The sequence below is a fragment of the Diabrotica virgifera genome, chromosome 2 (genome assembly GCF_917563875.1).
Source record: "Diabrotica virgifera virgifera chromosome 2, PGI_DIABVI_V3a".
Lineage (NCBI taxonomy): Eukaryota > Metazoa > Arthropoda > Insecta > Coleoptera > Chrysomelidae > Diabrotica > Diabrotica virgifera.
The window spans coordinates 275,824,259-275,838,379 of NC_065444.1; positions in this window are offsets into that span (position 1 = coordinate 275,824,259).

Here is a 14,121-nt window from a genome sequence, read left to right on the forward strand (position 1 = left end):
AATGGGTCTAAGTGGAATATTCGCTTTATGAATTTTCGATACTCCATAAAAATGTGGTGTCTTACTGTAATGAGGTGTCATTAATTTTCTTTGATAATACGTTAGATTATTTTTAAATTTGAATAAAGTTCTATATATTTTGTTTTCCAGTGTCTTCGTTGATAAAATTGTTGAAGTTATACTTCTTTACCGGCGATATGAGGGTGAATTTTTATATGTTAAAACTTATTATCCCGGCGCATGCGCATTATAACTTTGTTCTGATTGGATGTTCAAATAACATGTCAAAAATTATTCAATATGGCGGCTGTGGCACAGCTGTAGTTAGATTATTATTGGTTGTTGCGTTTTAAAATTTGTGTGAAAAGAAACAACAAACAAAATTTAGTTAATAGTTATACTGCCTTTTTAAATAGTTTTCATATACCTATATTTTTGGACTTTTGGACTATTTTGGACAAGGAAAACTCATTCTAATTTGGTAAGTAGTTTTTATTATAATCATATTGTAATTATACATTTCGATTAGGTTGAAATACAGTAGAGCGTCGATTATCCGAACTAATTGGGGGACATAGGTGTTCGGAAAACCGATTTGTTCGGATAATCGAACTACAATATATTGATACATATTTATAGTCACACATATTTATCCACAACTAAGTGAATAAAAGCCATATTTATATACCTACATATTTATTTATATCTTGATAATGACAACTAGCAACTAAACAAAAAAGTGCAGTCTTTGCAAAAACATAATTATTTTTGGTTACAATATTGAAGAAAATTAAAGATATTTTAAGCGTCAATTACTAACGCTTGGTCGGTATTCGAGTGCGGGACGCGGGAGTCGATAGTTCGAATAAGCGGTCGTTCGGTTGATCGACGTTCGGATAATCGACGCTCTACTGTACATTTATTTTCTCAAGAATGGGAATTTTAGAGAGAAATCCCAAATTAGGTCCGATTTTTATTTTTAAATTATGATTTTTTGGCGTAGATTTATTTATCTTGTAGGTATGTAATGCTTTGATTTACATACTTAATTTGATAACCAACAAAAGTTCTACCAATCTTCATCTAATATATTGTTTTCTTACTGTTTTGTTATATTTTAAAATTTTCTTCCACAAAATTTCTTCCCATGTCAAACAGTAAAACGTTCAGTTACCCTACTTTTCCACATGACAAATAATGTGGAATTGGACGAGTGAGTCTAGGCTTCGATTACGAATCAAAGCGCCACGAAATTCACGGGTTCGATTCCCGATGCAAGTTTTTATTTTTTATGCATTTTATGATTGTAAGTATAGTTGCTATATAATTTTTTTTTCAGAAAATGCGTATTTAAAATTTTTGTCAACAATTATTATCGTTCAGAAATCATTTTTTCTTTGTGGCATTTTTCAATGTGTTTGTGTGCGTTTTATTCTTTTATTGTTTTAAATTTTTGGTATTGTCTTAAAAAGCACATAATATGTAGTAGAAGTATAACTTCTTGCGTGCGTACAAAGTACACACACATTCTTTTTTTTTTGGTAAAATTGTGGCTTATTTTCTATTGAAAATAGTTGATTATAAAAATGCCACAAGGAAATAGCTTCAGAACAACATTAATTTATGATGATGGAGCTCTCTCCTTTCAACAATTTTTCGAAATGTCTCCCTCATCTTTCCAATTCATAAATTAGCAATACAGTCGAACCCACTTATTGGAATAGCCTTCATACCCATCAAAAATATCCTTATAACCTAGATATTCTAATAATTGATCATTAGTGGCCGTTAAAAGCGTTTTGGGGCCTTAAATTTCTGTTTCTTAAACCGGGATATTCCTTTAAGCGGTAATAATAACCAGTCTAATAAGCGGGATCAACTGTATACCTTTCTGACGAATAGTTGATTTTATCACCACAATGTGTATAATAAATTAGCTTTGATTTTCGGCTTTTACGTTTAATAATACCGTTTAATAATACATCCTACTACAGAAATAGGATCACACCATAGGCTAGTGAGAGCCGAATATGTAGTAAGACCAGGAAGAAAAAAGATAAAACTGAGTACAGATGCCTCTATAATTCTGGCATAACAGTTTGTTTCCATTTTATGAATAGGTCAGGTTATACTTTTCTTCCATTTTTGGGGGATTTTTTCTTCTATACATATTTTTTGCATTAGCTGGTACATTTGTTGTATCAAATTTTTTCCTCCTTGCTTGAGTCGTTCTGCCGTTATTTTATCTATTCCCGGCGCTATATGGCTTTTTTGTATTTGGATTGCCGTTCGGACCTTCTCTAGCGTTGGAAGTTTTGTTAATTCGTTCTCTCTACATCTTTCCACAGCTTTTATTGTTGTATTTTCTGTAGTGCCTGCTGCTGCCGTTGTTGTTGTAGTGGTGGTTGTGCCCTTTTGTTTAATAATTCCTTAAATTAAATCGTCTAGGTTATCTTAATTTCGCCCATATCACTAATTATTTCACCCTTCTTTTTATGCATAGGAGTCTTTTGTTTGTGTCCCTGTCTTAGAAGTTTGATAAATTTCTATGCACTGTGTGTTTCGTTCTCCTTACATTCCCTCTCTATGTTAAGTATCCGTTTCTTTTTGTACTTTCTCTTGTTCTCTATGCATAGTTTATCTGATCTTCGCCTTTTGTTCTCAAATTCTGTTGTTTTTTCTCTAGTTCTTCTGAGTATGCAATTTTTATGTACTTCATTTCTTTCCTGTATACCTTGTTTGCATTCTTCATCATCGAACCATTCTCCGCTGTGTTTTTGTTCCTATGACTTCTTTTGCCGTGCTAGTAACTATGGTATTGCTTTCTTCTCTGGTGCATTTCTACTGAATGCACAAACATCCGTGAAAATGCATACCCGTCTGTACTAAAATAGCTACGTTTATCTGGATTAAATATCCTCCTCCCTCCTTAGTCGTTTTCTTATTGCTGAGTGTCGTGATTCCCTATAATACGAGCAACTATCTCTTTCCATCGGCTTCTGTCCTGAGCTTCCCTCATGGATTCAGAGAATGTTTTTCCACTGGCTTTCTGTACTTGATCCGTCCATCGAGTAGGTGAGCGACCTCTACTTCTGCGCCCTTTAACGTTTCCCGAAATTACAAGTCTCTCAAGATTATCATCACTTCTTCTTGCAATATGGCCGAAAATTTTTAAGGTGGTGGAGATGCAAATAGAGGAAAGTCGAGTCTGAATATTAAGCTCTTGGAGGATTGAGTGATTTATTCTCTGTTCCTTCCATGAGATCCGAAGCATTCTTCTCCAGCACCACATTTCAAAGGCGTCAATCCTTCTTCTGTCGTCCGATTTCATTGTCCATATTTCGGATCCTTAATTAAATATGGGAAAAATTAAGGCACGTATTAATCTTATTTTGGTGTTCTTCGAAAAGGAGCGCTCTTTCCAGACTCGTAGCGTTTTTGGCCATGCCTATTCTCCTACGTATTTCTGTTTCACAAGATCCTGTATTACTGATGTAGGATCCTAGATAATTGAACTCGTTAAGCGCTTCAAACTGGTCTAAGGCTCCTGTTGTCTGAAGTGAATTTGAATAATCTACTATCATAATTTTTGTTTTTTGTTTATTGACCTTGAGACCACATCTATTGCTTTCGGCTTCCACTAGCTGCAGCAGGCTGGACATTTCTTCTTCGGATCCAGTTATTAATGTTGTATCATCTGTTGTATCATTAAATATAGGCGACATAAGATCAAAAAATCAAAACTATCCACACTCCCCTATGTTCAGAGTTAGCAAAAATTCGGGAGTGAGAAAAGAGTGGATCAGGAAGCGCTGATGTTTATATTCCTCGTTTATTTTGGTTTAAAGAGGCAGACCCCTTCTGATTTTTTCTTCTTTTCGACATTCCTCTAGTAGGTAATGCTTTACTTTTCGCCATTTTGAAAAGACAGTGAAACGAATTCCGTCAGTGAAAATGTAAATTGCTGACCTTTTCAATCTACACCTTCTCTATTCATTCATCATCAGCAGTGTACATCTAAAGTGAATAAGTCTAAATTCGCCATTATGAAGAAGAGTACTGATGATTACAATTTACTATGTTAAGTTTTCAGCAGATACTTTTACAGGGATGGTTCAAATGTAAATGGACTGACTAGACGGTATATGTGTAACTCTTCTAAATTTAACTACCGATAAATGTATACTGTAACTTTAAAATAACTCACAAAAAATCCTTTATATAACATTTGAGTTTAACATTAATACGAAAAGACTAAATATTCCATTACGACTATATTAAGGAAAAAAATAAATGATGAAAAACTTTAGCCGTAGCGTTTTTGTGGCGAAGAGGTTCTCCATTTTCAGTTGGAGTGCCAAAGTTGATTTGAGAATATGAAAATTCTCCACGAGATTTCCCACGAGACACTGGATGGAAAAATCCGTTTATTTACTTGTATTTGCAACTTTAAACGCCACAGTCAGGTTTTCATTAATCTTAGTAAAAACTTTTGAAAAAGGGATTTACATGAAAGAAAGTCTAATGGATTTTTAGGGGAATGGAATACAGCACCGTTTAATTCAATTTAAAAACAGATTAATTTTCTAGAGCTGTTTACTTATAGTCGAGGCAATAAAACACTGAACCTCCGAAGAAAAAAGGACAAGACGGATCTTAATAATGCTTTTTTGCATTCGATTCGTGAATGCGTCAGGAAACTTTGTGAACCGGAGCCATGATATAATATTGAAAAACTGCATACAAAAAATGCATTCTTAAAGTGCATCTCAAACAGACAATAAAAAAAATTCAGAACTCGTCAATTATCGGCGGAAATGAGTTCAATTTTGTTACTCGGGGGTTCTTGAGGTCGCTAAAATTAATATGACGTCAAAAGTGATCTCCAGAATACCTGGTGCCCAGGTTACCTACTGTGTACCTCGTCTTATGAAGTTTTCGGCAAATTCATTAAAAATTATTCAAAAATCTCTATTCGGGGGCTTTTGAGGCCGCTAACGACGAATACGACATCGGAAGTAATTTCCGGAGTACCTGGTGCACAGGGTACCTACTGCTTACCTCGTCTTGTGAAGTTTTGAGCGAAAATTATTTATTAAAAATTTAGTCAAAAATAATTACTCGGGTGTTTTTGGGGTCGCTAACGACGAATATGACATCGGAAGCGATCTCCGGAATACCTGGTGCCCAGGGTTACCTACTTCTTATGGAGTTTTCGGCAAATTCATTAAAAAATCAGCTAAAAATCATTACTTGGGGTTTCTTGGGTATCTGACGACGAATATGACATCGGAAGTGCTCTACGGAGTACTTGGTACCCAGGATACCTACTGTTTATCTCGTTTTCTAGAGTTTTTGGCAAATTAGTTAAAATTCATTACTTAGAGGTTTTTGGGGTCTCTGACGACAAATATGACATCGGAAGTGATCTCCGGTGTATCTGGTGCCCAGGGTACCTACTGTTTATCTCGTAATTAATGATGTTTGACTAATTTGTTAATGAATTTGACGAAAACTCCAGAAAAGGAGGTAAACAGTAGGCACCCTGGATAGCAGGTACTCCGCAGATCACTTCGGATGTCATATTGGTCGTCAGTGACCCGAAAACCCCCCGATTAATGATTTTTGGCTAATTTTTTAATGAATTTGCCGAAAACTCCAAAAGAAGTAGGTACTCTGGGCACTAGGTATTCCGGAGATCGCTTCCGATATCATATTTGTCGTTAACGACCCCAAAATCCCCGAGTAATTATTTTTGACAAATTTTTAATAAATTGTTTGCCGAAAACTACACAAGAAAGCTAAACAGTAGGTAACCTGGGCACCAAGTACTCCGAAAATCACTTCCGATGTCATATTCGTCGTTAGCGGCCCCAAAAACCCCGAGTAATGATTTTTGACTATTTTTTTAATGAATTTTAATGACGAGCTAAACAGCCGGTACCCTTGGCAACAGGTACTCCGGACATCACTTTTGACGTCATATTCGTTTCAACGACCCCAAGTATATTATACTTCTTTACCGGCGATATGAGGGTGAATTTTTATATGTTAAAACCTATGATCCCGGCGCATGCGCATTATAACTTTGTTCTGATTGGATGTTCAAATGACATGTCAAAAATTATTCAATATGGCGGATGTGGCACAGCTGTAGTAAGATTATTTATGGTTCTTGCGTTTTAAAATTTGTGTGAAAAGAAACAACAAACAAAAGTTAGTTAATAGTTATACTGCCTTTTTAAATAGTTTTCATATACCTATATGTTTGGGCTTTTGGACTATTTTGGACAAGGAAAACTCATTCTAATTTGGTAAGTAGTTTTTATTATAATCATATTGTAATTATACATTTGGATTAGGTTGAAATACAGTGGAGCGTCGATTATCCGAACTAATTGGGGGACATAGGTGTTCGGAAAACCGAACTACAATATATTGATACATATTTATAGTCATACATATTTATCCACAAGTGAATAAAAGCCATATTTATATACGTACATATTTATTTATATCTTGATAATGACAACTAGCAACTAAACAAAAGAGTGCAGTCTTTGCAACAACATAATTATTTTTGGATACAATATTGAAGAAAATTGAAGATATTTTAGGCGTCAATTACTAACGCTTGCTCGGATAATCGACGCTCTACTGTACATTTATTTTCTCAAGAATGGGGATTTTAGAGAGAAATCCCAAATTAGGTCCGATTTTTATTTTTAAATTATGATTTTTTGGCGTAGATTTATTTATCTAGTAGGTATGTAATGCTTTGATTTACATACTTAATTTGATTACCAACAAAAGTTCTACCAATCTTCATCTAATATATTGTTTTCTTACTGTTTTGTTATATTTTAATATTTTCTTCCACAAAATTTAAACTACATAATTTAATTATATTCAAAACAACTGTCAAACAGTAAAACGTTCAGTTACCCTATTTTTTCACATGACAAATAATGTGGAATTGGAAGAGTGAGTCTAGGCTTCGATTACGAATCAAAGCGCCCAGAAATTCACGGGTTCGATTCCCGATGCAAGTTTTTATTTTTTTATTTTTTTATGCATTTTATGATTGTAAGTATATTTGTTATATAATTTTTTTTCAGAAAATGCGTATTTAAAATTTTTGCCAACAGTTATTATCATTCAGAAATCATTTTTTCTTTGTGGCATTTTTCAATGTGTTTGTGTGCGTTTTATTCTTTTATTTTTTAACATTTTTGGTATTGTCTTAAAAATTACATAATATGTAGTAGAAGTATAGCTTCTTACGTGCGTACAAAGTACACACACATTCATTTTTTTATTGTCTGTTTGAGATGCACTTTAAGAATGCATTTTTTTGTATGCATTTTCAATATTATATTATGGCTCGGGGTCACAAAGTTTCCTGGCGCATTCACGAATCGAATGCAAAAAAGAATTATTAAGATCCGTCTTGTCGTTTTTTTTTTTCGAAGGTAAGGCCGATTTTAGTGCTTTATTGCTTCGTCTATTAGGTTTTATGGGTTTCAAATATTTAATTAACTGAGAATCTTCACCAATACAATACGTAGAGCAAATGAGTAAACCGAATACAAGAAATATATAACGAGCGATCCACAATTATTGGGATCAAAGCCATCTGTGCAAAAAATTACGTATGTCTTGTTTTAATCTGAAAGACCGCCGGAGTGTGACGTCACTGCCAACTGCGGCTATATTCAGTGTTGTTATGATCACTTTTTCAAACAAGCAAAAACTCTGCTACTTTTTATGTTCAATTATAGTGTTTTTAAGTTGATGTACGTACACTGATATGTATCTATCAAAGTTGACGCAAACTGGAAAGTATATCTGAATTAATAATAGACATGCACTGTATAGCTATCTCTGTCGTTCAGTGCCACCTAGGGTGACAATAATTTTGGATCAAACGTTAGGATATATGTATAAAAAACATAGTTCATGAGTTAGTGCACTATCTGCGGCTAAAACTAGCTCAGTTTAATTAACTTAAACTACTGACCCTTAGTACAAAAAATGTGATTCTCAAAAAAATTTTCATATTAATTAAAATGAGATGTGACGAATTTGTCGTCTAGAGTAAGCCAATATATTAACCAAAACCTGTTTTTATACCGCCTCTGGCAGTATACGCTCTGAGCTTCGCTGGTGTCGCTTCTAGCGGATTACTAATGCAACTTTCACCGATAATTTTTAAATTTATTTTTTAATTGTCATCGCTTAATATTTACAACGCAAAAAAGTAATTAAATTATAATCGATTTTTGAAGTTATACTTCTTTACCGGCGATAGAGGGTGATTTTTTTATATGTTAAAACCTATCAGCCCGGAGCATGCGCATTATAACTTTGTTCTGATTGGATGTTCAAATGACATGTCAAAAATTATCCGATATGACAGCTGTGGTTTGGAGGTAAAGGTAAAGGTAAACAAATGTATAATATATTAGTTTTATTGTTGTGAGGACAGAAACAAAAAAGTTTATAATATTGTAGTGACTTTTAAATAGTTTTTAAAAGCAACAGGTACGAAATAATTGTTAATGTATCATGGGTATAAACCTACCTATTTGATCTGCCAAAATACATAGTATGTAATACTTTTATTTATATAATTTGATTACCATCAAAATTTCTATCAATATTCACCTAATATATTGTTTTTTTACTCTATATTTTGTTGTACTTTTTCAATTCTAAATCATTTCAATTCAAAATTAAAATAATTTGATCAATTTTCAAAATAACAAAATATCACAAGTTTAATCCGTTTAGTTAGTCGATCTTCGTAAATAATGACACATAGTGTCCGTGGCTAAGCGGAGAAGGCGAATGAATTCCAATACCAACCGCTCTTATCAGCGCTGGTTCGAGTCCCAATGGAAACTTTCTTTTTTGTTTTTTTAATACATTTTATGATTGTAAGTATATTTATTATATAATTGTATTTTCAGAAAATACGTATTTAGTTAAAAAATTTTTCGACAATTAATGTTCAGACATCATTTGTGGCTTGTTTAATGTGTTTGTGTGTGTTTTATTCTTTTATTATTTTAATTTTTGGCACTGTTCTAATAAAAATGTTTGAGAAGTAGTAAGTATAAATTAGTGTAATATTTAAACAAAATATAAATAAAAAGTATATTAATTTCGTTTAAATCATATAATAGAAGTATAACTTCTTACGCGTGCGCGTGCGTACAAAGTACACACACATCCTTTTTTTATATAGATTTTGCTAATAATTTTAACGTTCTATTAATGAAATATTAATTTCTTACTTCGGATACTTTCACAATTATCGTGTAGATGGCGCTTAGATTAATTTATAATTACATATTACGAAATATTAAAAAAAACTTCAATTCAGTATTTAAAACGTAAATAGGTTTAAGGTAAAAATATACACCACAGCTTTGATCAACTAATATTATTTCCTATTAATATTTTTAATTTCAATGTTTTAAATTAATCACTTTGACATTTATGTCAAATTTCCAGTAAAAGCTTACAGACTTGTCACTACTGGCGCTCGCGAATTTTTAATTATGCCTTCTACCTACGAGCTCATAGCGAATAAAAGACGGAACGGAAAACCACTTGATTATTCTCGGTGTGTTGGACGGAGAATAATCAACAAGGTGTACTAGGTGAGTTAAGTATATCCCGACCACATTTCGAGACCTTCCGAACCCCGTGGACTTGGCGAGCTGAGCGATTTCGACGGTTCACAACCTCATCCCCTACGCGATAAGATATGTAAGGTAAATCCTTACATACCTTACCCCTCGCGACTTGATCGAGGGTCCTCTCATTATGTATCCATTTCTCGTTAATAAATAAATGCTATTCCTAATCTAATCGATCGTCGTTTAGAATTTAATCATTTCGAATAAATTACAAAGTCCCAAATGGACATAGTGGCGCTCGATCACATCCCTGCTCGGGCGCCACTGTGCTAATCTCGGGTAATAAATTCAGTCGAAGAAAAGCGTCGTTTTTATAAGACATTTATTTTAAAACCAAACATACAAAAGATAAGCTGATTAACGTTAATTACTTGTTAATTTCGTTATCAAAATATAATATTTACAATCTAGATATCGGACTTTCGTTCTCGAGTCGATGTGACGATATTTGATACATGAATAAATCATACTATACAACGATCCAGTGGATTAGGAATTGCATTTATTTATTAACACCAAATGGATCTATAAGGAGAGAAAATCTTGCTCAACTCGTAAGGATTTACGCTTAGCTCGCCTACTTTAAAATGGTGTTGCGACTCGTCGCCTTCGCTCAACTCGCCAAGACGACGGGGTTTGGAAGTTTTCGGTATATAGTCGGGATACGTTTAACTCACCTATTATACCGGCTTCTTTATTCTCCGTTCAGAACACATAGAATAATCAAATGGATTTCCGTTCCGTCTTTCATACTGTCAGATACAGTATAAAAACACGTTTTGATTAATGTATAGGCGTACTACAGACCTTAAAATTTTATTATCGTCACAAGAGATTGAAGTTTAAAGGAGAGAGCATACAGCCTTACTTCACTCCATGCATTATTTTTACGTATTCATCAGTCTAGTTCATCTTTAATTCTGACACTTGCGGTCTGATTTCTGTAAATGTTCTCAATTGTTTTCAGATCTTGAATGTTAATTCCTATTTATTTTAGTATTTGTATCTTGGCGCGCTCTACTCCATTAAAAAGTTTTCTCGTAATCAACCAGACATGTGTATGCCTAACAATTATTGAGGTCTCTGTACTTTTCGAATCAAATTTGTACTGAGAACAAAGTCCTTCTCATACCAACGCCAATAGCATTTATCAACCCGAACTGAGCAATTTTTTATACCAAAAAAATATAGCAAGTAACACTTAACCAAGTTATTTTTTTATTAAAAAGGCATTTAAAATTTTGCTTTTATATTACGCTGACGCTGACCTAATTATTTGAGATCCATGAAATACAGAGAGAGAAGGTTATGATGAGTGGGACATCAGCAAAAACAAATTATTTGCGAAGCATTAATTCCGTTGTCTGCAGCCATAACTGCGTGAGAGTTGTTGTCTACTATCTCTTTGAACGCGCCGCTGGCATACACAGAGGAGAGCCAGTATCTGTATAACTGAAGTAGTTATGCAACTATTAAAGTTAAAAGCCCAATTACAATTCTCGGCTATACCAATTTTGTATTTGTCGTGCAGTTTGGGAATAGCCAGTTGTCCGCTATTGATTAAATATCAGGAGCGCTGATGGATATTGCGAAAGAAATAGCAAATTGCAGCGGGTTTGGCTGTGGAAGTTAATTGAACGAAATTTGGCGAATGTGATGGCGAATATAATTTTTCGCATACAGTATACAGTTCTGCAAAAAGTCCGCTCCAAGTTTTATTAAAATTAAAAGTTATTAAAAAAGAATGTGTGTGTACTTTGTACGCACGTAAAAAGTTATATTTCTACTACATATTATGTGATTTTTAAGACAATACCAAAAATTTTAAAAAATAAAAGAATAAAACGCACACAAACACATTGAAAAATGCCACAAAGAAAAAATGATTTCTGAACGATAATAATTGTTGGCAAAAATTTTAAATACGCATTTTCTGAAAAAAAAAATTATATAACAAATATACTTACAATCTTAAATTGCATAAAAAAATAAAAAAATAAAAACTTGCATCGGGAATCGAACCCGTGAATTTCGGGGTGCTTTGATTCGTAATCGAAGCCTAGACTCACTCGTCCAATTCCACATTATTTGTCATGTGGAAAAATAGGGTAACTGAACGTTTTACTGTTTGACAGTTGTTTTGAATATAATTAAATTATGTAGTTTAAATTTTGTGGAAGAAAATATTAAAATATAACAAAACAGTAAGAAAACAATATATTAGATGAAGATTGGTAGAACTTTTGTTGGTAATCAAATTAAGTATGTAAATCAAAGCATTACATACCTACTAGATAAATAAATCCACTCCAAAAAATCATAATTTAAAAATAAAAATCGGACCTAATTTTGAATTTCTCTCTAAAATCCCCATTCTTGAGAAAATAAATGTACAGTAGAGCGTCGATTATCCGAACGTCGATCAACGGAACGACCGCCTATTCGAACTATCGACTTCTGCGTCCCGCACTCGAATACCGAGCAAGCGTTAGTAATTGACGCTTAAAATATTTTCAATTTTCTTCAATATTGTATCCAAAAATAATTATGTTGTTGCAAAGACTGCACTTTTTTGTTTAGTTGCTAGTTGTCATTATCAAGATATAAATAAATATGTAGGTATATAAATATGGCTTTTATTCAATTGTGGATAAATATGTATGACTATAAATATATATCAATATATTGTAGTTCGATTATCCGAACAAATCGGTTTTCCGAACACCTATGTCCCCCAATTAGTTCGGATAATCGACGCTCTACTGTATTTCAACCTAATCCAAATGTATAATTACAATATGATTATAATAAAAACTACTTACCAAATTAGAATGAGTTTTCCTTGTCCAAAATAGTTCAAAAGTCTAAAAATATTGGTACATATATGAAAACTATTTAAAAAGGCAGTATAACTATTAACTAACTTTTGTTTGTTGTTTCTTTTCACACAAATTTTAAAACGCAACAACCATAAATAATCTAACTACAGCTGTGCCACAGCCGCCATATTGAATAATTTTTGACATGTCATTTGAACATCCAATCAGAACAAAGTTATAATACGCATGCGCCGGGATCATAGGTTTTAACATATAAAAATTCACCCTCATATCGCCGGTAAAGAAGTATAACTTCAAAAATGTTAATTTCGACTAAAGCCAAATTAAATAGTCAGACTGTCAGACATTTTGAATGTAATTAAAAATGTAAAAACAAAGAACCCTTCAAAACGAGAAAACACGACAACATGACCGGAAGTTGAACGGGAAGTCGATATTTTTGCCAAACTTCCGGTCATAACTTTTTAACCGGAAATGACATCAAAACCGGAACTAAGTATTCGTGCTTGATTTTTCAATACGCGACGATAATGACACATGTAATATTCCTATGATATGTCACTTCCGATTACACCTATTTAACCGGAAGTGATATAAAACCGGAAGGATATATTTATTCGCGTCTTGCTCAGTACTTCCGGTTGCAATTCTAAAACCGGAAGTCTCAGGACAAAATTGTCACGTTTAATTTCTTTGGTTTATAATCTCTCATTCGACACCTCACTTATCATTATACAGAGTGCGCCAAAGAAAACAGTCCACCTCGATATTTGGCAGTACTTATTAGATTTTAAGGAAATGACGAAACAGGTCGATTTTTGATCTAAGGAGGACACATTTTTACGGTACATACATTTGTCGTTTGTCAACCCCCTCCGTTCCACTTCCCCAATTTTTTACGACCCCCCTTATTTTTAAATGGGGAAAAGGCGTCGTATTCAGTAATATAAACATTAACATAATTATTTATACAGGGTGTCTAAGAAAAAAAGAATGTGTGTGTACTTTGTACGCACGTAAGAAGTTATACTTCTATTATATGATTATATGATTATAAACGAAATTAATATACTTTTTATTTATATTTTATTTAAATATTAAATTAATTTATACTTAATACTTCTCAAACATTTTTATTAAAACAGTGCCAAAAATTAAAATAATAAAAAAATAAAACACACACAAACACATTAAAATGCCACAAATGATTTCTGAACATTAATTGTTGGAAAAATTTTTAACTAAATACGTATTTTCTGAAAATAAAATTATATAATAAATATACTTACAATCATAAAATGTATAAAAAAAAATAAAAAAATAAAAGTTCTATTGGGATTCGAACCAACTTACCACGCGGCTGGTATTTGCGTTGTATTGGGATTCACCCGCATTAAAACTGCACCACAGACACAGCTTGTCATTATGTGCGAAGATCGTCTAACTAAACAGATTAACCTTTTGACATTTTTAACTTATGTAAATCAAATTATTTTGATTTTGAATTGAAATGATTTAGAATTTAAAAAATACAACAAAACATAGGGTAAGAAGACAATATATTAGGTGAATAT